Here is a 24,008-nt window from a genome sequence, read left to right on the forward strand (position 1 = left end):
AGCAACAGATGGATAAAAAAAAAAGAGAGAGAGAGAGAGAGAGAGAGAGAGAGAGTAAAAAAATTAATTTACCACTTTTTAGCATCGAAAATGTATACCACGACATGGTGTTAGTGTCAGTCTTATTACTTCTTTCAAATGATAACCTTTCTAGAACCGTGTGGGCCATTATGCAATGTGTGTAGTCTGTCTGGGAGGAACTTGACACAAATCTGACTTACCGGCGACCGGAATGTGAACATCGATCCGCAGTCAGGAATCCCTGGACGAAGAATGAGACGAAATCACCACGGTTACGACAAAGTGTCATAATTAAGGCAGGATAGATACGGCTGAAGTACGTTGCGCCAATTTTAAATACGAAAGAAGCGAAGCAAAATCCACCGAGGCCCAAAAGATTAACATGATCAAGACCATTTAATAAATATATTCTAGTATCCATGACACCTCTATGGTAGGAAATATACTAGTTGGATGCATATACTGTACATAGTTGGAGACTCCCTTTTGAGTTGTATCACGAGTAATGTCTATAGCCCATTTTGCAGGCTGACATTGATGAGGACGGGAAGACCAGATGGGTAACGATAAATTACGCTTTGAATAGGCTGCTTATATATTTGTGCGGCCGTGATTCTCCAAATTGTGGCCTTACAACATTGGTACCCCAGTTTCGCGATTTGATGTTTAATGAGCGGATCCTTTTGCAATGCCAAAAATTAGGGCTCGTCCGGGAGTCGAACCCGGGACCTCTCGCACCCGAAGCGAGAATCATACCACTAGACCAACGAGCCTGACACTGCTAAGTGAAATTAAATAGATTATAAATAATTTCATATCACATACCACATTGTGCCAAGACAGTGAACAAGTATTCCAATCTCTAGAATATTTTATTTTCATTGACAAATTGTAGCTATCGATTGCAAATTAAGTACGGTTTCTATGTGAAAGGAATAACTAAAAATTAAAGTTTACACTGCGTGTCGGATCAATTTGAGATTTCGAATACAAAATAAAGACGACATATGATAAAATAGCGTTTGTCTGCCGGCAGAAATTTAGTTATCCATCAATTAGGTCAACTGTTGATATGCCTGAGCTGCAATGCTACATGCCTTTGATTTCCGTCAAGGTTTTAAGCTTAAATTCACACCTAGATCCCCATGGTTTCCGTGGTGTAGTGGTTATCACATCCGCTTAACACGCGGAAGGTCCTGAGTTCAATCCTCAGCGGAAACATCTATTTTTGCTGTCTTTAAGAATGGCCAATTTGAAATTGCATCAACGTTCAAAAAGTTTGCTGTCGGTTTTACTTTGTTTCAAGATTACTATAGTTAGTGTCAAAAGTTGTTCAGCACTACTGGTCCAAACGGTTCAGTTGTATCAACTTTGATTGGTAAAGAGTTGAAATTAATGTTGGTATACCGAGTAGTCCGAAATTTGAAATCACTGGGGTGCTTCTATTAAAAAGTTGTGGAAGCACTGAGACAACATGAATCGGAATGGTCAGAGTATTTTTTTTTTTCACATGACGTAGACAATAAATTTCATACAATATAAAAAATTCGTGCGTCGGCCGGGAGTCGAACCCGGATCGACTGCTTGGAAGGCAACCATGCTAACCGTTACACCACCGACGCCATAAATACACCTGTTTAAATTCTCTTAGACATATATCGCACCCATCCAATATATAAAGCTTCATATATTTGAAGTTTTATAGCAAATTGTATCTTAACCTATTGGAGTTCAGTTAGACAAAAAGATATGAAAACAAGCTATTGTTTACCTCTCTCGCAAATAAAGAAACACTACATTTCCGAAAGTTCGTCAACTAGTGTAAGGAACATGCTATATTTGATTCCATCAAATCCTAACAAAAATTACGTGCGTCGGCCGGGAGTCGAACCCGGATCGACTGCTTGGAAGGCAACCATGCTTTTTTTTTTTTTTATCTTTATTAAAATAAGACATCATATTATACACATTAAAATACATAAAACATTATCACAAGTGTCAATATCAATTCGAAATGTCTATAACATTCAATTTCAAGCTTCTGTATAAATGTCTACATCACACAATCAGTTTACATTTCCAAATTACTACAATTTAAATATTATATCATCATCTTCTTCTTTAACCAGAGGATTATCAAGCAAAAATTTCTTTTCAAATAAAGACTTCATTTTGCCTTTTTGACACATATACACATAAAAATACATTACATAATGTTTCAGTGCATACTTAAAAAGTTGAACTAAATTAACATTTGTTTTGCCATTCATAATAATATTCCTTCTTCTAAATATACAATATCTTGCAGTTGAAAGCAGAAAGTTAACAAAACTGTCATTAACACCTTTCATTTTCCAATTTAACCCAAATAGTAGCAAATGTTCACTTTGTACACCACTTATTTTGTCAGAATCACAATTTTCAAATAATTTTACAAACAATTCAGACAAATAGTTATGAAATTCTAACAGTTCATCACAGTTTATAAACATATGTAATAGATCTTCAATTTCACTACCACAAACATCACATAAATCATCATCAGACCATCCAATTCTTTTGAATTTACTTTTAGTAAATATACAATTATGAAGTATTTTGTAATCTAATTCAATACACTTTGCAGGTTTCCAGAATAAATTTACATTACACCACATCTTACTAAAGTCATTATCATCAATATTGAACAGTGTTTTCCACATTTCAACACCACATGGATCTTTACAAATATCATCTAGTAAACAATTATACAGCTTTTTAACAGTACACAATGGTAACTCAAATGGTACATGATTAATAATAACAGAAATGTTTATTGTTCTTTTTGCATTTCTATAATGCAATTCACGTTGCACGGTCTGCTTCCAGTCATCAGGAATTGCACAAATTAAACAATGATAACGATCAATTACATTCTTTACATTTGCATTTTCAAATATATTTTGTATTATTTCAACAATAGCACAATCAGGTAAAAACCCTGTTTTAACCTCATAACATATATCCATAAGAGATATAATACCAGCATTTATAAAATCATACCAAAGTATTGGTTTATCCTTCAATACAATCTCCGGATTCCTAAACAATGGTTGGTCATATATATTTTCTACACTCAATTTCATTTCAGACTTCTGTCTCAAGATATACCAAGCTTCTAACATTTCAATATACACAATCGGTAAACATTTTAACTCACAATGTGGTACTTGCATAAACAAGACTTCTAAACCAAGATTCATATTATAAATCTTTGACACAAAGTATAGAAAAGTATGCTTCCATAGTACATCATATTCATCATTTATCAATCTTCCTAAAAACTTTAATCTAAATGCATGTATTTTACATTTCATATCAACTAATTGCAAACCTCCATTACATTTATGATTTATTATAACATTATAATTCACCAAATGAGATCTCTTATTCCATACAAAATTAACACATACAATCTTTATCTCATTATAAGCCCATTCCGGGATAGAGGATACAAAAAGAGTGTACCAAAATCTAGACATCATTAACGTATTTACAACAACAACTCTACCCTGCAATGTTAATTGCCTTTGTAACCATATATTCAAAAGAGATTTCAATTTTGATATCTTTTCTTTCCAATTTAGATCATCACATATATTTCTGTTTTTTCCAACATAAACACCAAGTAACTGTACATTATTATCACATACTTGTAAACCATACTCCTGTTTTTCTACAGGTGACAATTCTCCCTTTCCAACACATAAAATTTCAGATTTTTGTCTATTAATTTTAGCACCAGTTGCTCTACTATATAAATCAAAAACTTTAAAAACTTCTGATATAGATTGTTTATTACAAACAGATAAAGTTGTATCGTCTGCATGTTGAAAAATTAATTCTTCTTTTCCACTATTTGGAACAACAATACCTTTTATCAAATCATTTTTAATAATCTTATTATGTAAAGGCTCAGCAGCTACAACATACAATAATGCACTTATAGGGCAGCCTTGTCTAATACCATTTTTCATATGAAAATAGTTTGTCAAAAATCCATTACATTTTACAGCACTATTAATACCATTATAAAATATTTCAATCCATTTTACAAATCTATCACCAAATCCATATTTTCTTAACACATATAACAAATATTTATGACTCACTCTGTCAAATGCTTTTTCCTGATCTATTTTCATTATATACCCTTCAAGTTCATCTTTTTCAATGAGTTCTATAATATCTCTTACATTTGCAATATTATTTGATATATCCCTACCAATAATACAACATGTTTGATCATTAGATACAATCTTAGGCAATACAACCTTAAATCTATTTGCCATTATCCTGGCTAATATTTTATAATCAACCTGTAGTAATGAAATAGGTCTATAATTTTTCAAAGACTTTTTATCACCTTTCTTTTTATATATAAGACTAATCACTCCACATTCCATAGATCTGCCTAAAACACCTTCTTTTTCAATAACATTAAACAAATCAAATAAAACATTTCTGAGTTCATTATAAAATTGACAGTAAAACTCAACTGTGAGTCCATCAGACCCTGGACTTTTATTTTTTGACATTTGATTTATTGCTTTAAAAATTTCTTCATGTGAAATATCAGCATCACAAAAATTACAATCATTATCATCTATTTTTGTATCTACACTATCTAACAATTCTGACATTTTATCATTATCTGTATCTACACATGAGTACAATTCTTTATAAAATTTATATTGTAAATCTAAAATACCTTCAGTAGCATAAACTGATTCATTATTTTCATTTAGTAATTCTTTTATAGAATTATTCTCTTGTTTATATTTCTCCAAATTTAAAAAAATACTTTGTACATTTATCTGACTCAACAGCCCAAATAGCTTTTGATCTGAGTACTGCTCCTCTACATTTTTCTAGTTCATATGCTGACAACTCAAGTTTCAAACTTTCTAACTTAGCTACATCAATATCTACACCACAAGCAGTTTTTTCACATAAAAAATTGATTTGCCTTTCTAATCTATAAAAATCTCTTCTATTTTCTTTTGCCATTTTAGAAGAAAAAATTTGAGAATATCTTTTAATTTTATATTTAAGATTATCCCACCAAATCATTAAATCTTTATTATATAATTCATTTTCTTTTTCATCAGAAATAATTTCTTTTACTCTCCTTACATATTCTTCATTACATAATAATGTATTATTGAGGACCCACAATCCAGGACCTCTTTCAATATTACTACAGTTAAAATTCATAATTACAAACGAATGATCACTTAAACTAGTAGTATTATAATATACATTCTGAACATAAGGAGATAACTGTTTATTTACAAGGAAATAATCAATTCTACTTTGTTGTAATTCTCCATTACAAATTCTTTTCCATGAAAATATTCTAGAACTTTTATTTCTAGTACGCCATACATCATACAAATTGTTATTTTCAATCAAGTCACATAATTTTTTACATGGTTCATCAATAACATGATTACTTTTACCACCTCTATCTAGCATAGATAGAGAAGTATTAAAATCCCCACCAATTATCAAGTTATCTAACTTTTCCATATACAGTTTAACAAAGTTAAAAAAGATAACTCTTTCAGCATTAACATTTGGAGCATACAATGAAATCACATTAAACAATTGTTCATCTTCTTCATATGTTATATGGATAAATCTGCCGTCAGAGTCTTTATATACACATTTTATCTTATTTTTAAGATTATTATTCACTAAAACAGCCACACCCCTTCTACCATGTAAACTGTTACTACAATATATATCACCTTCATATAGGTGTTTAACACTATCTACATAAACATCATCCCAAAATGTTTCTTGTAATAATACCATACTAAATTTTCTATCATGAATAATACTTATAAAATTCTCAAAATTAATTACATTCTTTAAACCATTACAATTAAAAGAACAAATTACCACCATTGCAAAAAGAAAAACAAACTTGCATATAAACTTATCCATTTTTATTTATTTTTACTGTCAACCACCTTTCTTACAGTTTTACCACTCAAATTGGGAGTAGGTTTTGCAATAGATCTCCTTTCAAGTTTCCTCTGTTTTTTCTTAATTTTTTTGGCCATTTTTGCACTTACAAATTTATCTGGGGTGTCATTTTCACCATCAGAATAGATAGAAGACTCATTTTCATTTGCACCTTCCATGGAGACTTCTTCGTCACCAACGAAGGTGCTTTCATCATTAGAGCAACCCTGCTCAATTTCAATTTCATTTTTACTCTCCCCGTGACAATATTGTCACCAGGAGGAGCGTCATTAATAGCTATTTTTAACTTTTTGCCATCAGAAAAATCCTTGTCTAAATTGATGTTTTCATTAACATCTTCCTCGTTATCGAGATTCAATAGTTCATCATCTTTTATCTCATTATTACTTTCGGTATCACTGTCCATCTTTCTCTTTCTGTTTTCCTCCTGGGGGTGGCTTTTAGGTTTATTTTGCACCACATTAACTTCTATCGGAACAGTTGTTTTAGGATCAGTATCGGCAACTTCTTCCTCTGACCAAACTTCAGACATATCTTCATCATCATTTTCACCGGTAATGTTAACTATTTCCGGACCATTTTCGTCATTCTGTTTGTTGCACGTACAACGATCATTATCATCCAATATATAAAGCTTCATATATTTGAAGTTTTATAGCAAATTGTATCTTAACCTATTGGAGTTCAGTTAGACAAAAAGATATGAAAACAAGCTATTGTTTACCTCTCTCGCAAATAAAGAAACACTACATTTCCGAAAGTTCGTCAACTAGTGTAAGGAACATGCTATATTTGATTCCATCAAATCCTAACAAAAATTACGTGCGTCGGCCGGGAGTCGAACCCGGATCGACTGCTTGGAAGGCAACCATGCTAACCGTTACACCACCGACGCCATGTTACTGATGTGAACGAAATTCTTTCTTATAGCACAGAAGTATACAGCCAGTTTATTGAATTACGTGGCAATGCATATATGCAGGCTAGATTAAAAAAAAAAAACCAACTTTAATGATATCGATATATAACTTACAATGTCTATTTCTTTTAAATTTCCCCATGCTAACAAAATATTTACTTCTACACTGCTACATAGTACATGATAGCTGATGCCAATTATTCCGTAATTGATACGGTATAGAAATTATCCAAAGTTGAAACTTTTTAAAAAGAGGTCCTGAAAGTTTAATTCTTTGTCTCATCATTGTGCAATAATTTAACAATATCGTACACTAGGTGTAGCGAGGTTATGCTAATTTGTAGTGGATATACGAATCAATTACTGAGGGGCGTAATTAATCTTCGAACATATGTTACTTTCTCTAAACCACTATTTGAAGAAAATGTTTTCTGTGAGGAAGAATTGGAGATAAAGTCTGCTGAACAGAACAAGATAGACTGAAAAACAAAAGAGAATTTGCTTTCCCGGCGAATGTTTAGGTTATACACTGTATACGAAACAAAGACCGGTGAACATATGTTTACATGATGACGACACGAACAGTATAATTGCCCGAGGCGTAATATAAACTTATAAGAAAATGTATCAAATTCATGATTAAAGAAAAAAAAAACGCAGTTAATAAGAGGACGATAACGATGACGTATATGACGCAAATACTATACTTTTGGATAGCGGAATTGAAAGGATGAAATTTAGAAACTCAAAAAGAATAGGAGAATATCCAGCAACAGATGGATAAAAAAAAAAAGAGAGAGAGAGAGAGAGTAAAAAAATTAATTTACCACTTTTTAGCATCGAAAATGTATACCACGACATGGTGTTAGTGTCAGTCTTATTACTTCTTTCAAATGATAACCTTTCTAGAACCGTGTGGGCCATTATGCAATGTGTGTAGTCTGTCTGGGAGGAACTTGACACAAATCTGACTTACCGGCGACCGGAATGTGAACATCGATCCGCAGTCAGGAATCCCTGGACGAAGAATGAGACGAAATCACCACGGTTACGACAAAGTGTCATAATTAAGGCAGGATAGATACGGCTGAAGTACGTTGCGCCAATTTTAAATACGAAAGAAGCGAAGCAAAATCCACCGAGGCCCAAAAGATTAACATGATCAAGACCATTTAATAAATATATTCTAGTATCCATGACACCTCTATGGTAGGAAATATACTAGTTGGATGCATATACTGTACATAGTTGGAGACTCCCTTTTGAGTTGTATCACGAGTAATGTCTATAGCCCATTTTGCAGGCTGACATTGATGAGGACGGGAAGACCAGATGGGTAACGATATTACGCTTTGAATAGGCTGCTTATATATTTGTGCGGCCGTGATTCTCCAAATTGTGGCCTTACAACATTGGTACCCCAGTTTCGCGATTTGATGTTTAATGAGCGGATCCTTTTGCAATGCCAAAAATTAGGGCTCGTCCGGGAGTCGAACCCGGGACCTCTCGCACCCGAAGCGAGAATCATACCACTAGACCAACGAGCCTGACACTGCTAAGTGAAATTAAATAGATTATAAATAATTTCATATCACATACCACATTGTACCAAGACAGTGAACAAGTATTCCAATCTCTAGAATATTTTATTTTCATTGACAAATTGTAGCTATCGATTGCAAATTAAGTACGGTTTCTATGTGAAAGGAATAACTAAAAATTAAAGTTTACACTGCGTGTCGGATCAATTTGAGATTTCGAATACAAAATAAAGACGACATATGTTAAAATAGCGTTTGTCTGCCGGCAGAAATTTAGTTATCCATCAATTTGGTCAACTGTTGATATGCCTGAGCTGCAATGCTACATGCCTTTGATTTCCGTCATGGTTTTAAGCGTAAATTCACACCTAGATCCCCATGGTTTCCGTGGTGTAGTGGTTATCACATCCGCTTAACACGCGGAAGGTCCTGAAAAAAGTCGAGTGGACCTTTACATGACAGGACGTTGTTTTTGTGTACAGTGAAAATATTACTCTATTATAAGTTTTTGCTCGGATTACCAAGCTAAAATATGGATTATTAACATTCTAACTTGTTTTAGAAGTAAGTTTTTTATCATTGATATTGAAAAAACGTCTTTATTAACTGTTTGAAACGTTGTAAATATTGTTGGATTGAAAGAGGCTACCCGAGGGTGAATTGTATAACTGTTTTTAACTATATTTATAATGGAAAGACTCCCTTCGTTATTAATGAGTACTATAGAAAACGCATGTAAACAATTTCGTCATATATCATTTACTGTTCATGGTGAGAATGACAGAGCCCGTGTATCTATAGTATTTACAAATCAAGATAGTAGTAAGACTAAAAGAAAATCAAATTCTACTGTCAACCGTGATAAAAAACGGATGAAAGAGTATAACAATGATGATGCAAATAATTCTAATATTGAGAATCATACAGATGTGATTTTTTCAGATCGTTTATCTGAAATTAGTCAAATACCGAGTGAAAAGGTATCGACAAATACCTTAGATATAATGGATTTTGATGATAACCCGTCTGTGGCCTCTGCTACTACAGGTAACATTGAAGTTATAGAGAGTCCAAATATAGAACTGTCAATTGATACGTGTAATGAATTGTCTTTGCCATCAACCTGTTCAACGGGTAAAAATGTAAACAATGTGAATATAAGTAAACAAAGAATATCTGGTGATAGAATTAAAAAGAATAAGTGTACCGTAGAAGGAGAAAATTAAGTAACAAAATGTACAATTAATAAACCGATTGATAGTGATATTGTATCCACTACGTCATCAGGTGTAAAATCATGTGAAAAATCGAAAGAACATAATAGAATTGTACCAGAAAGTGGAATTTTAAGTAAAATCGTTTTGAAAACAAGCCGGAGTGGTTTGGACATTTTGATAGGAAAAACGGAAAGAGGACGTCTGATATTGTTGCGAATGGGCCGTGAAGAGTTGGAACTTCTCCTTCCAGGGGAACATGAGTACCTTAGATTCAACAAAGTGCTAACCGAGGACTTTCAAGATGTACGAACAACACCATTAATGAATGATGCCGTGAATGACGGAATATTGAAGATAGAAAAAGTTGTAAAAATTAAAAAACTGTAACTTTTTTATTGATATTTTGTAGTTTGTTTTTATAGTGAGAAAGTTGGTATGTTTCTGTGAGAAAATGTGGGAAAAAGTTTTTGCTGATTAATGATCATTATATTGTGATGTTGTTTGTTTGTCTTATTATTGCTGATAATTGCCCTTAGATTTAATACTTTCGATTTTTTTTGCGTAGTGGAATGGAGACCAGCCCTGTGCGAACTATTATTTTGATTGTAACAATTTGTGTCATATGTCGGACAATAAGACTCTATAAACACGTAACTTTGTGATTTTTTCATTGTATTCTGTGTAAGCTTTTTATAATTGTGAATGTATGAGCTGAATGGTAGATTAGATAGAGATTGAATATAAGTATAGGGATATGATATTTTCTACAGAAAATGATATGTATATGTATATAAATATGAGTATCGAAAGTAAATAATCAGACAATTGTGTTCGTGACAAATATTTCACGCTATATAGATAATGTTTCAAATGTGTTTCGTTTCAGAGAAAGGACAATAACTATTGACAATGTTTTCACTTTTGTGTAACTGAAACTGTGATATATATATATATGAATTATGAATTATAATAAAGATAAAAAAAAAAAATCACATCCGCTTAACACGCGGAAGGTCCTGAGTTCAATCCTCAGCGGAAACATCTATTTTTTCTGTCTTTAAGAATGGCCAATTTGAAATTGCATCAACGTTCAAAAAGTTTGCTGTCGGTTTTACTTGTTTCAATATTACTATAATTAGTGTCAAAAGTTGTTCAGCACTACTGGTCCAAATGGTTCAGTTGTATCAACTTTGATTGGTAAAGAGTTGAAATTAATGTTGGTATACCGAGTAGTCCGACATTTGAAATCACTGGGGTGCTTCTATTAAAAAGTTGTGGAAGCACTGAGACAACATGAATCGGAATGGTCAGAGTATTTTTTTTTTCAAATGACGTAGACAATAAATTTCATACAATATAAAAAATTCGTGCGTCGGCCGGGAGTCGAACCCGGATCGACTGCTTGGAAGGCAACCATGCTAACCGTTACACCACCGACGCCATAAATACACCTGTTTAAATTTTCTTAGATATATATCGCATTCGAATTCATTACCCATCCAATATATAAAGCTTCATATATTTGAAGTTTTATAGCAAATTGTATCTTAACCTATTGGAGTTCAGTTAGACAAAAAGATATGAAAACAAGCTATTGGTTTCCTCTCTCGCAAATAAAGAAACACTACATTTCCGAAAGTTCGTCAACTAGTGTAAGGAACATGCTATATTTGATTCCATCAAATCCTAACAAAAATTACGTGCGTTGGCCGGGAGTCGAACCCGGATCGACTGTTAGGAAGGCAACCATGCTTTTTTTTTTTTTTTTATCTTTATTAAAATCAAACATCATATAATACAAATAAAACAAAACATAAAATTAATTGTCCTTGATTGTTCTCAATATATACTATATACTATACTTTGTATTCACAATACTGTTAATTTACATTTCAGGTACACAATTATTACAATTTAAAGACTAGAACATTGTCTGTTTCTTCTAACAACGGGTTATCCATTACAAACTTTTTTTGAAATATATGACTCATATTATGACATCGACAGAGATAGACATACATATATGTTACATAATGTTTTAATGTATATTGAAATAACTTAATCAAATTTACATTAGAATAACCACTATTCAGCAAATTTCTCCTTCTGAAGATACAATATCTGGCAACAGACATAAAAAAATTAAAAAAAGAATCATTTACACCTTTCATATGCCATCGCAATCCCAAAATCAATAGTTCCTCACTTCTTACTAAACTTATCTTATCTGAATCACAGTTTTCAAATATTTAACCAATAAAGATGACAAATAATTATGAAAATCTTCAAGTTTATCACAATTCATAAATATATGCAGGATGTCTTCCTTTTCACTGCAACATACTTTACAGATATTATCATCAACTAAGCCTATCTTTTGAAGTTTTACATTAGTAAAAATACAGTTATGTAACACCTTAAAGTCTAACTCAACCAAATTAGAAGGTTTCCAATACATATTGACATGTTCCCATATTTTACTGAATGCTTCAGAAGTCACATCAAATTCTGATTTCCATAACTCAATACTAACAGATTCTTCAACAATATTCTCCAACATAATAGTATATAATGTTTTAGTACTACATAATTTCAAATCATAATGCACATTTTTACAAATAATTGAAATGTCTATTGTTCTTGGTATAGATATTCTGTGAATATCAGAGTTCACTGTGTTTTTCCATTCTACAGGTATAACATTCAACAAATTTCTATATCTATCAATTACATATTGTACATTAACATCTTCATATACAATTTGAATCATTTCAACTATAGCATGATCTGGCAAGAAACCAGTTTTTACTTCAAAGCATATATCTTTGAGACAAACAATACCAGCACCTATAAAATCGTGCCATACAATTGTTCTAATATTAAGTACAATATTTGGATTAACAAACAAAGGCTGGTCATAAACATTTTCTACAGACAATGGAAACTCTATATTTTTCCTTATACAATTCAATGCTTGAAAAAATTCCTGATAAACAACAGGAAGTTTTTTCAATTCACAATTTGGTATCACTGTATAAAAAACATTATGACAAAGTTTCATTTCATAAATTGAGGATACAAAATACTTAAATGTGTATTTCCATAACACTTGATATTCATCATCTAACAATCTGCCTAGAAATTTTAGCCTGAAAGCATATATTTTACATTTGATATCAGCAACATTTAAACCACCTCTACTTTTATCATCTATTATACAGTTGTATTTTACTAAATGGCATCTATTTTTCCATATAAAATTCAGACAAAGTCTTTTTATCTGTATATAAGCCCATTCAGGTAATGCAGTAACAAACAATGCGTACCAAAATCTAGATAATATCAGTGAATTAATTACACTAACCCTGCCATGTATAGTTAACCTTCTCAATAACCATATGTTGAGAAGGGATTTTATCTTAACTATTTTATTTTTCCAATTCATTTCATCACACTTTTTTCTATTTTTTCCAATAAAAACTCCTAACAGTTGAAAAAAATCTTCACAAACTTTAAGACCAATATGATCTTGTTCTACTACAGATAAAGTACCAGTACCTAAACATATTATCTCTGACTTTTGTCTGTTTATTTTAGCACCTGTTGCTTTGCTATACAAATCGAATTCCTTAAACACTTCAGGAATTGATTCCTTATTACATAAAGATAATGTAGTATCATCCGCATGCTGATAAATTAATCCCTCTTTATCACAATTAGGGACTTTTATACCTTTGATTTTGTCATTTTTAACAATTCTACAATGTAAAGGTTCAGCAGCAAGAACATATAACAATGCACTTATTGGTCAGCCTTGTCTAATACCATTTTTAATATGAAAATAGTTTGTCAAAAATCCATTACATTTTACAGCACTATTAATACCATTATAAAATATTTCAATCCATTTTACAAATCTATCACCAAATTCATATTTTCTTAACACATATAACAAATATTTATGACTCACTCTGTCAAAAGCTTTTTCCTGATCTAATTTCATTATATACCCTTCAAGTTCATCTTTTTCAATAAGTTCTATAATATCTCTTACATTTGCAATATTATTTGATATATCCCTACCAATAATACAACATGTTTGATCATTAGATACAATCTTAGGTAACACTACCTTAAATCTATTTGCCATTATTCTGGCTAATATTTTATAATCAACCTGTAGTAATGAAATAGGTCTATAATTTTTCAAAGACTTTTTATCACCTTTCTTTTTATATATAAGACTAATCACTCCACATTTCATAGATCTGCCTAAAACCCCTTCTTTTTCAATAACATTAAACAAATCAAATAAAACATTTCTGAGTTCATTATAAAATTGACAGTAAAACTCAACTGTGAGTCCATCAGACCCTGGACTTTTATTTTTTGACATTTGATTTATTGCTTTAAAAATTTCTTCATGTGAAATATCAGCATCACAAAAATTACAATCATTGTCATCTATTTTTGTATCTACACTATCTAACAATTCAGACATTTTATCATTATCTGTATCTACACATGAGTACAATTCTTTATAAAATTTATATTGTAAATCTAAAATACCTTCAGTAGCATAAACTGATTCATTATTTTCATTTAGTAATTCTTTTATAGAATTATTCTCTAGTTTATATTTCTCCAAATTTAAAAAATACTTTGTACATTTATCTGACTCAACAGCCCAAATAGCTTTTGATCTGAGTACTGCACCTCTACATTTTTCTAATTCATATGCTGACAACTCAAGTTTCAAACTTTCTAACTTAGCTACATCAATATCTACACCACAAGCAGCTTTATCACATAAAAAATTGATCTGCCTTTCTAATCTATAAAAATCTCTTCTATTTTCTTTTGCCATTTTAGAAGAAAAAATTTGAGAATATCTCTTTATTTTATATTTAAGATTATCCCACCAAGTCATTAAATCTTTATTATATAATTCATTTTCTTTTTCATCAGAAATAATTTCTTTTACTCTCCTTACATATTCTTCATTACATAATAATGTATTATTGAGGACCCACAATCCAGGACCTCTTTCAATACTACTACAGTTAAAATTCATAATTACAAACGAATGATCACTTAAACTAGTAGTATTATAATATACATTCTGAGCATAAGAAGATAACTGTTTATTTACAAGGAAATAATCAATTCTACTTTGTTGTAATTCTCCATTACAAATTCTTTTCCATGAAAATATTCTAGAACTTTTATTTCTAGTACGCCATACATCATACAAATTGTTATTTTCAATCAAGTCACATAATTTTGTACATGGTTCATCAATAACATGATTACTTTTACCACCTCTGTCTAACATAGATAGAGAAGTATTAAAATCCCCACCAATTATCAAGTTATCTAACTTTTCAGTATACTGTTTAACAAAGTTAAAAAAGATAACTCTTTCAGCATTAACATTTGGAGCATACAATGAAATTACATCAAACAATTGTCCATCTTCTTCATATGTTATATGAATAAATCTACCATCAGAGTCTTTATATACACATTTTATCTTATTTTTAAGATAATTATTCACTAAAACAGCCACACCCCTTCTACCATGTAAACTGTTACTACAATATATATCACCTTCATATAGGTGTTTAACACTATTTACATAAGCATCATCCCAAAATGTTTCTTGTAATAATACCATACTAAATTTTCTATCATGAATAATACTTATAAAATTCTCAAAATTAATTACATTCTTCAAACCATTACAATTAAAAGAACAAATTACCACCATTGCAAAAAGAAAAACAATCTTGCTTATAAACTTATCCAGCTTTCTTACATTTTTACCAGTCAAATTAGGAGTAGGTTTTGCAATAGATCTCCTTTCAAGTTTCCTCTGTTTTTCCTTAATTTTTCTAGCCATTTTTGCACTTACAAATTTATTTGGGGTGTCATTTTCACCATCAGAACATATAGAAGACTCATTTTCATTTGCACCTTCCATGGAGACTTCTTCGTCACCAACGAAGGTGCTTTTATCATTAGAGCAACCCTGCTCAATGTCAATTTCATTTTCACTCTCCCTAGTGACAATATTGTCCCCAGGAGGAGCGTCATTACTAGCTATTTTTAACTTTTTGCAATCAAAAAAATCCTTGTCTAAATTGATGTTTTCATTAACTTCTTCCTTGTTATCTAAATTCAAAAGTTCATCGTCTGTTATCTCATTATTACTTTCAGTATCACTGTCCATCTTTCTCTTTCTGTTTTTCTCCTGGGGGTGGCTTTTTTGTTTATTTTGCACCACATTAACTTCTATCGGAACATTTGTTTTAGGATCAGCATCGGCAACATCCTCCTCTGACCAAACTTCAGACATATCTTCATCATCATTTTCACCGGTAATGTTAACTATTTCCGGACCATTTTCTTCATTCTGTTTGTTGCAAGTACAACGATCATTTTTTTCTGTACATGTGTCGCATGTACACACACATGGATATATACGACAGTCCTGACACGGACATACACACGGATCACTTTTACAAAAAGCGCAGGTACATATACATGGATACTTATCACATTTGAAACAGGCGCATATACATTCTTTTTTCCCGCAAATGTTACATTTGCACATACAAAAATAGAAATTACATATTTCACAGTTCTTCTTCTTTTTATGTGCCGGAGGTTGATCTTTCTTTGGATCTGAGCTACTTCCACACACACAAAACAACGGTAAATTATGACAATATTCACATTTTCTAGCTTTACATTGTCTCTTGGAATGTCCATATTGGCCACACCCGTGACAAACAAAGTACGGACACTGTTTACGCATATGCTCCCGATACAAACACTCCGAGCAGACCTTCATCTGGTTGTTATGTACAAGCCGTAAATATTTCGTATCTGAGCCGATTTTGAACGGTATTGTCCATGGCAAAGCGACCATACCTTGTGGAAATTTGCATCTCATAAATCTTGTCCCGTCTGCTACCTGCGTTCCAGGTATTGCTCGTCTGTATATAGGAGAAACGATTTTCACCCCTTTTGATACTAATTTACTTCTTATATCATCATCCGAAATAAACGACGGAAGTTTCATAATAGAAACAACAGTTATATCCGAATGTAACATGCTGACTTGATATTCATTATTTGCAATATCAATTCCTTCTTGCACTAGATTGAAAGCAGTCTGCTTACTATCTAATGTTATATCATACGACATGGCATCATTTTTGACAACAGCTAACACCGAATTTAAACCAGTGATTGTTTCAATATCTTCGATTACTATTCTTTCACCAACAACATCTGTATTGATTACTTCAATTCTCACAGTACAATCTCTCTGATACGACTTTACATCACGAACATAATTTTGCTTTTGATTATATCCATTCCCAGCACCACGTCTACCATTTCGTTGAGAAAAATTCATTTTTTTACTAGTTTGCTCCATTTTGCCGGTTAATCCGGAAAATTACAAGCAAGCACAGCCCAAATTTGTAAAACAAACACTCGAGTGCTCCTAAACGACCCCCTTTTCCACACGAATAAATCGTCGGAATAGGGGGAACTATAGTTTATAATGACAGTTTCTCTTCTTAATACAATACAGTTTTGTCAATAAAACATAAATAAATCCTTACATTTATTATCGAATCATAATATCCTGTTGAAACACAGATTTGTCCACCGGAGCAATTATGAAACGTCCATCCTGGGCTGCGCTCAGTTGGGAATCCCACGAAATTCTTTCTTATCGCACAGACGTATACAGCCAGTTTATTGAATTACGTGGCAATGCATATATGCAGGCTAGATTAAAAAAAATAATAAAAAAAATAACAACTTTAATGCTATCGATATATATCTTATAATGTCTATTTCTTTTAAATTTCCCCATGCTAAGAAAATATTTACTTCTACACTGCTACATAGTACATGATAGCTGATGCCAATTATTCCGTAATTGATACGATATAGAAATTATCCAAAGTTGAAACTTTAAGAGGTCCTGGAAGTTTAATTCTTTGTCTCATCATTGTGCAATTAATTTAACAATATCGTACACTAGGTGTAGGTTATGCTAATTTGTAGTGGAAATACGAATCAATTACTGAGGGGCGTATAATTAATCTTCGAACATATGTTACTTTCTCTAAACCACTATTTGAAGAGAATGTTTTCTGGGAGGAAGAATTGGAGATAAAGTCTGCTGAACGGAACAAGGTAGACTGAAAAAACAAAAGAGAATTTGCTTTCCCGAATGTTTAGGTTATACACTGTATACGAAACAAAGACCGGTGAACATATGTTTACATGATGACGACAAGAACAGTATAATTGCCCGAGGCGTAATATAAACATGATAAACTTATAAGAAAAAATGTATGAAATTCATGATTAAAGAAAAAATGCAGTTAATAAGAGGACAATTACGATGACGCATGACGCAAATACTACTTTTGGATAGCGGAATTAAAAGGATGAAATTTAGAAACTCAAAAAGAATAGAACAATTTCCAGCAACAGATGGATAAAATCATATACATTATTATTTATTAAATTACACAATGTTTTATAACCAATATCGTCTTTGTGTTCTGTTTTACTAGCCCTGTCCAATTTTGACAAAGCTGTATTCCAATCTCCAGATGTAATAATATTATCCTATTGTCGCATATAATTATCCAAAAACATGAAAAGATCACTCTTTTCTTTTACTACATTGTGAGCATATACATTCGTAATATTGTAAACACTACCTTCATGTTCAAACTTCACGTATAAAAATCTACCATCTTTATCATTATACACATTAGTTACATTGTGTTTATATTTCTGACTAACAAGTATTGCAACACCTTGACTCAATTGAGTACTATTACTATAGAAAACTTTTAAATTACCTTAAAAAATGTCAGATAAATTTGTTACAAAACTATTATCCCAGAATGTCTCTTGTAACATCAAAAATCTATTCTACTTTCATTTATTACATATACATACTTCTTTAATGTATTCACATTCCTCAGCCCATTACAGTTATTGCTGACAAATAGAACCATTACGAAAAAATAAAAAAAATAAAAAATGTATTAAGATTCTCCATTGTTTACTATCTTTTTATACGGTTTCCTTCTTATATTACCTTTTACATTTAGTGGAAATTTCATTTTGTTTCTCCGCTTAAAATCACCTGACTGGGTGGACTTAGACTGATCGTGTTCTTTTTCATCAGCACATGAACAGTCTTCCATACTTTCGCTGTTGACATCAGATTCTGTGTGGTTTTCACACAATAAGATGTCCTTGCTGGGCTAAGCGAGAAGTTGAACTGGACACTTTGTCAGAATGGGTTAAAACTATCAAGTCTCTGATATAACGTCAGACCTAAGTCTGTTTTCAGAGACAAAGAGGCTATGAAATGTCTATCATCTATTCATGATAAGTATGTTATTGTTCCTGCGGACAAAGCTTCAAATAATATTGGCTTTGTATGTAAATCGTATTACTACGAATGTCTTGTAAAAGAATTGGGTATAAAGGAGCAATCAGGTAATCCCACATACAAAGACATATCAGTTGACAAGGATGAGATTTTAGCAAATCATAAGTCCTTCATGGCTTCAATAAACATTACATTGAACACCAAATCGGAGAACTTACCTTGTTTGTATTGGATACCAAAGCTTCATAAAATTCCGTACAAACAACGGTATATTGCTGGCTCATCTTCATGTTCCACTAAGAAATTGTCCATTAGATTGACTAAAACTCTGTCCGCAGTGAAAGAGGGTCTTCAGAAATACTGTGAAACTGTTTACTCATGTAGTGGTATTAACCATATGTGGATTCTTAAAAATTCTAAAGAACTTCTAGACAATTTTAAATTTCGGTCTTTTTCTGAAATTAGTTCTATCAAAACTTTTGATTTTTCAACCCTGTATACCACCATTCCCCATTTGAAATTAAAAAATCGCCTTAAAGAAATAATCTACAATGCCTTTCAACATAAAAATGGTAGCATATGCTGTAAATTTATTACTTTGGGATTTCATAAGGCATATTTCGTTAATAGTGACAAACAAAAAGGTAAAAAATGCTACACAGAACAAGTGGTCAGTATGCTGGAGTTTCTTATCGACAACATATTTGTTGAGTTTGGAGGTAGACTTTTCCAACAAATTGTCGGCATTCCTATGGGAACAAACTGCGCCTCTTCTTATTTTCTTATGAATCGGTGTTCCTGCAGACACTTGTCAAAAACAAGAGGATCAAAGAAGCCCGATTATTTAATTTCAGTTTCAGATATATTGATGATGTTCTTTCCATAAACAATCCGAACTTTTTTGATTGGGTTCCATTAATATATCCCCTAGAACTAGAGATTAAAGAAACAACAGACACGGCTTCCTCCGCCTTATTTTTAGACTTATATCTCGAATTTTACTTACACAGTCATCTCAGTACCAGAATCTATGACAAACGAGACGATTTTAATTTTGAAATTATAAATTTCCCCCACCTTAGTAGCAATATACCAACTTCAACTGCATATGGGATATATATTTCCCAACTTATTCGATATTCAAGAGCGTGCAGCTCCTACTCAGACTTTGTAAAACGTCATCAGTGTCTGAGTAGAAAGTTGATGAACCAGGGGTATGTCAAAGAACGTCTCGTCCTTTTTCTGAAAAAGTTCATCGGAAGGTACCAAGACCTTGTTGATAAATATTCCGTATCAACTTCACAAATAATACACGATGGTCTTGATGTATAGATTCTGCATACTGATGTTGTTTATCATCTTAACAACGTGTTTTTTTTTAATCTTTTATTAGTTTATCCTGACTTTTTTTTAACCTAAATTGTCGTCCTGACTTTTTTTTTTGCAAGGGTCTCATCCTGCCTTTTTTTTTTTACTCAAAACTCCTGTCCTGCCTATTTTTTTCAAATTTCATCCTAGCACACCCCCTCCCCATAAAAATCAAATGGTAGCTCCCTAAAATTGTTTTACGATGATGACTGATGTACATATATTTTGACTATTTTATTTATTGTGTCTGTTTAGTTAACGCATCAATGTAAATATAACGGAATTTGATGAGACTGTTATCAAAGTGAGAGGGTTAGCGCTATAAACCAGGTTTAATCCACCATTTTCTACATTGGAAAATGCCTGTACCAAGTCAGGAACATGACAGTTCTTGTCCATTCTTGTTTGATGCGTTTTGTTATTTGATTTTGCCATGTGATTATGGCCTTTCCGAATTATTTTGTGATTTTACTTTTTGCTAATCTTACTATGAGTATCATTATTTTCAACATTTTCATCTTGCATATTATTATCCCAATTTTCAATTTCAATTTCATTATCGTTATCATCATTACAATATGTTTTTGTCTATATGTACAGTTTCAGTTTCACCATCATCATCAACCTGTCTTTTCTGTCCTTTGTTCCTTGCATCACTGCGATCTTTGACATCAGAGCAATCTTTATTCTTTGCACCACTGCGATCTTTTGCATCCTCGCGTTCTTTTTCCTTTGCACTACCATCGGCGCGATCTTCGTTCTCTGTTATCTCCTTGATAGTATTCTCGGACGAACTGCTACCATCGTCATCACATCCACCATTCCTGTCATCACCTTTTGTACTAGTGATTCCTTCGTTAACGTCATGGGATGTACTTCTACTTGAGCTTCTATTTTTGGATGATTTTCTACATCATGTTCATTTACTTTTTCATCGTCCATCTCTTCTTCATTTGAAACTTTACATTCCTCTTTCAGTTTGCCACACCCTTCACAATGACATTTGCATTCATCATATTTCTCATCACAGTTTCCACAAACACATTCACAAGGTTTATATCCGCAATATGGACAAGAACCATCATCTTCAGTTGGACAGTAACACTGATTTGGCAAACCAGCACATTTATCACACTTGTTTGCTTTGCATTTCTTCTTTTTGTGTCCTTGTTCGTCATTACCACGGCAAATCAAGTTTGGACATTGGACATGTGAAGCAGAACTACATATATTACAAAGTTGGATCTGATGATCATGAACTTCTTTAAAATATGTTCCCCAGTAACCGGTGTCAAACTTTATAGACCACGATAAAGAAATCAAGTCAGGTGGAAATTTCACTTTCACGTATCAAGTGCCATCAGCAACCTGAGCTCCCGGATGTACATGTCTATATATGGGTGAATCAATTGTGCAGTTCATTTCTTTCAATTTACCAATTATCACACTATCCTCAACATGTGCAGGCAAATTCAAAAAGGAAACAACAAATAAATTAGAAAATTGAATATTACAGTTCATTTATTTCTAATCCTCTTGTTAAATTTTCAACATTTCTTCTGTAACCGTTGTTATCACATAATAACTTTCAGCATTATTTGGTACAGCTGCCAAAACGTAATTTTCTCCACATACTTTCTCAGCTGCTTCAATTACTTGCGCAGCCAAAAATGTCCTAATTGGTATTTAAATAACCTTAACTGCACATTCTTTCTTAAATACCTTGCCACCTTTCATCTATTTTGTTTGTTTATATGAATTCTGCATTTTTCAATTACGACTAGTTTATTGACTTTTTTTTCCGAACACACCTAACCCAGTCAGGTGCACCGACGTATCTTCCCTTTTTTCCTGAAACCACCAGGAATAGGAGAAAACGTCAAAACAGTTTATCAATAGAAATAATCAATAGTATCTTCGAACTGAAATCTAGCCAAGCATCAACAATTTATCATGAAAACAATTATCGAATATACGAATACATTATAGGTCCTATCAACACTACATGCTCCGCTTTAGGTGCATTCGAGAAAAAAAACCAAGGCAACCATGCTTACCGTTACACCACCGACACCATAATCACACCTGTTAAAATGTTCGCATTGGAATTCATTCAACATGAAAATTAAGTTCCTTATATATATGTTAAATTTTATATCAATCGATTGGAGTTAAGTTAGACCAAAAGATATCAAAACGACGTATTTATTTTCTGCAACACAAACAAAGAAACACTACATTTCAGAAAGTTTCTCAAATAGTGTAGGCTATATGATTCCAGCAAATCCTAACAAAAATTACGTGCGTCGGACGGGAGTCGAACCCGGATCGACTGTTCGGAAGGCAACCATGCTTTTTTTTTATATGTTATTGTCCTTTCTCTGAAACGAAACACATTTGAAACATTATCTATATAGCGTGAAATATTTGTCACGAACATAATTGTCTGATTATTTACTTTCGATACTCATATGTATATACATATACATATCATTTTCTGTAGAAAATATCATATCCCTATACTTATATTCCATCTCTATCTAATCTACCATTCAGCTCATACATTCACAATTATAAAAAGCTTAATACACAGAATACAATGAAAAAATCACAAAGTTACGTGTTTATACAGTCTTATTGTCCGACATATGACACAAATTGTTACAATCAAAATAATAGTTCGCACAGGGCTGGTCTCCATTCCACTACGCAAAAAAAAAATCGAAAGTATTAAATCTAAGGGCAATTATCAGCAATAATAAGACAAACAAACAACATCACAATATAATGATCATTAATCAGCAAAAACTTTTTCCCACATTTTCTCACAGAAACATACCAACTTTCTCCCTCTAAAAACAAATTACAAAATATCAAAAAAAAATTTACAGTTTTTTAATTTTTACAATTTTTTCTATCTTCAATATTCCGTCATTCACGGCATCATTCATTAATGGTGTTGTTCGTACATCTTGAAAGTCCTCGGTTAGCACTTTGTTAAATCTAAGGTACTCATGTTCCCCTGGAAGGAGAAGTTCCAACTCTTCACGGCCCATTCGCAATAATATCAGACGTCCTCTTTCCGTTTTTCCTATCAAAATGTCCAAACCACTCCGGCTTGTTTTCAAAACGATTTTACCTAAAATTCCACTTTCTGGTACAATTCTATTATGTTCTTTCGATTTTTCACATGATTTTACACCTGATGACGTAGTGGATACAATATCACTATCAATCGGTTTATTAATTGTACATTTTGTTACTAAATTTTCTCCTTCTACGGTACATAAGTGTCTTATAAAGGCAATTTAATGTGCATGTGAGGAATATTGAATTAAAACGTATAGTGTACCAGTAGATCTGTTATTTGATTCACAAAGAGATGAATCATATGAACCAAATATAGACTATGACTACCACCTATCCCAATCTTTGGCCATAATTCCAAAGTTCACAAGAAAACACCT

The 24,008-nt window shown here is 32.2% G+C and overlaps 6 non-coding genes across 6 annotated transcripts; 1 reads left to right on the forward strand and 5 right to left on the reverse strand.

Annotated features, from left to right (window-relative positions):
• Positions 1–722: 722 nt before the first annotated feature.
• On the reverse strand, positions 723–794 carry Trnap-cgg (transfer RNA proline (anticodon CGG)). Its single transcript has one exon. It is a non-coding gene; the product is annotated as a tRNA-Pro (tRNA).
• Positions 795–1,169: 375 nt separating this feature from the next.
• Positions 1,170–1,242, forward strand: Trnav-aac (transfer RNA valine (anticodon AAC)). Its single transcript has one exon. It is a non-coding gene; the product is annotated as a tRNA-Val (tRNA).
• A 329-nt stretch (positions 1,243–1,571) lies between these two features.
• Positions 1,572–1,643, reverse strand: Trnag-ucc (transfer RNA glycine (anticodon UCC)). The gene has a single exon. It is a non-coding gene; the product is annotated as a tRNA-Gly (tRNA).
• A 5,234-nt stretch (positions 1,644–6,877) lies between these two features.
• Positions 6,878–6,949, reverse strand: Trnag-ucc (transfer RNA glycine (anticodon UCC)). The gene has a single exon. It is a non-coding gene; the product is annotated as a tRNA-Gly (tRNA).
• A 1,499-nt stretch (positions 6,950–8,448) lies between these two features.
• Trnap-cgg (transfer RNA proline (anticodon CGG)) lies at positions 8,449–8,520 on the reverse strand. Its single transcript has one exon. It is a non-coding gene; the product is annotated as a tRNA-Pro (tRNA).
• Positions 8,521–11,099: 2,579 nt separating this feature from the next.
• Trnag-ucc (transfer RNA glycine (anticodon UCC)) lies at positions 11,100–11,171 on the reverse strand. The gene has a single exon. It is a non-coding gene; the product is annotated as a tRNA-Gly (tRNA).
• Between the last annotated feature and the right edge of the window lie 12,837 nt (positions 11,172–24,008).

This window comes from Mytilus edulis, chromosome 6 (assembly GCF_963676685.1).
Source record: "Mytilus edulis chromosome 6, xbMytEdul2.2, whole genome shotgun sequence".
In the NCBI taxonomy this organism is placed as follows: domain Eukaryota; kingdom Metazoa; phylum Mollusca; class Bivalvia; order Mytilida; family Mytilidae; genus Mytilus; species Mytilus edulis.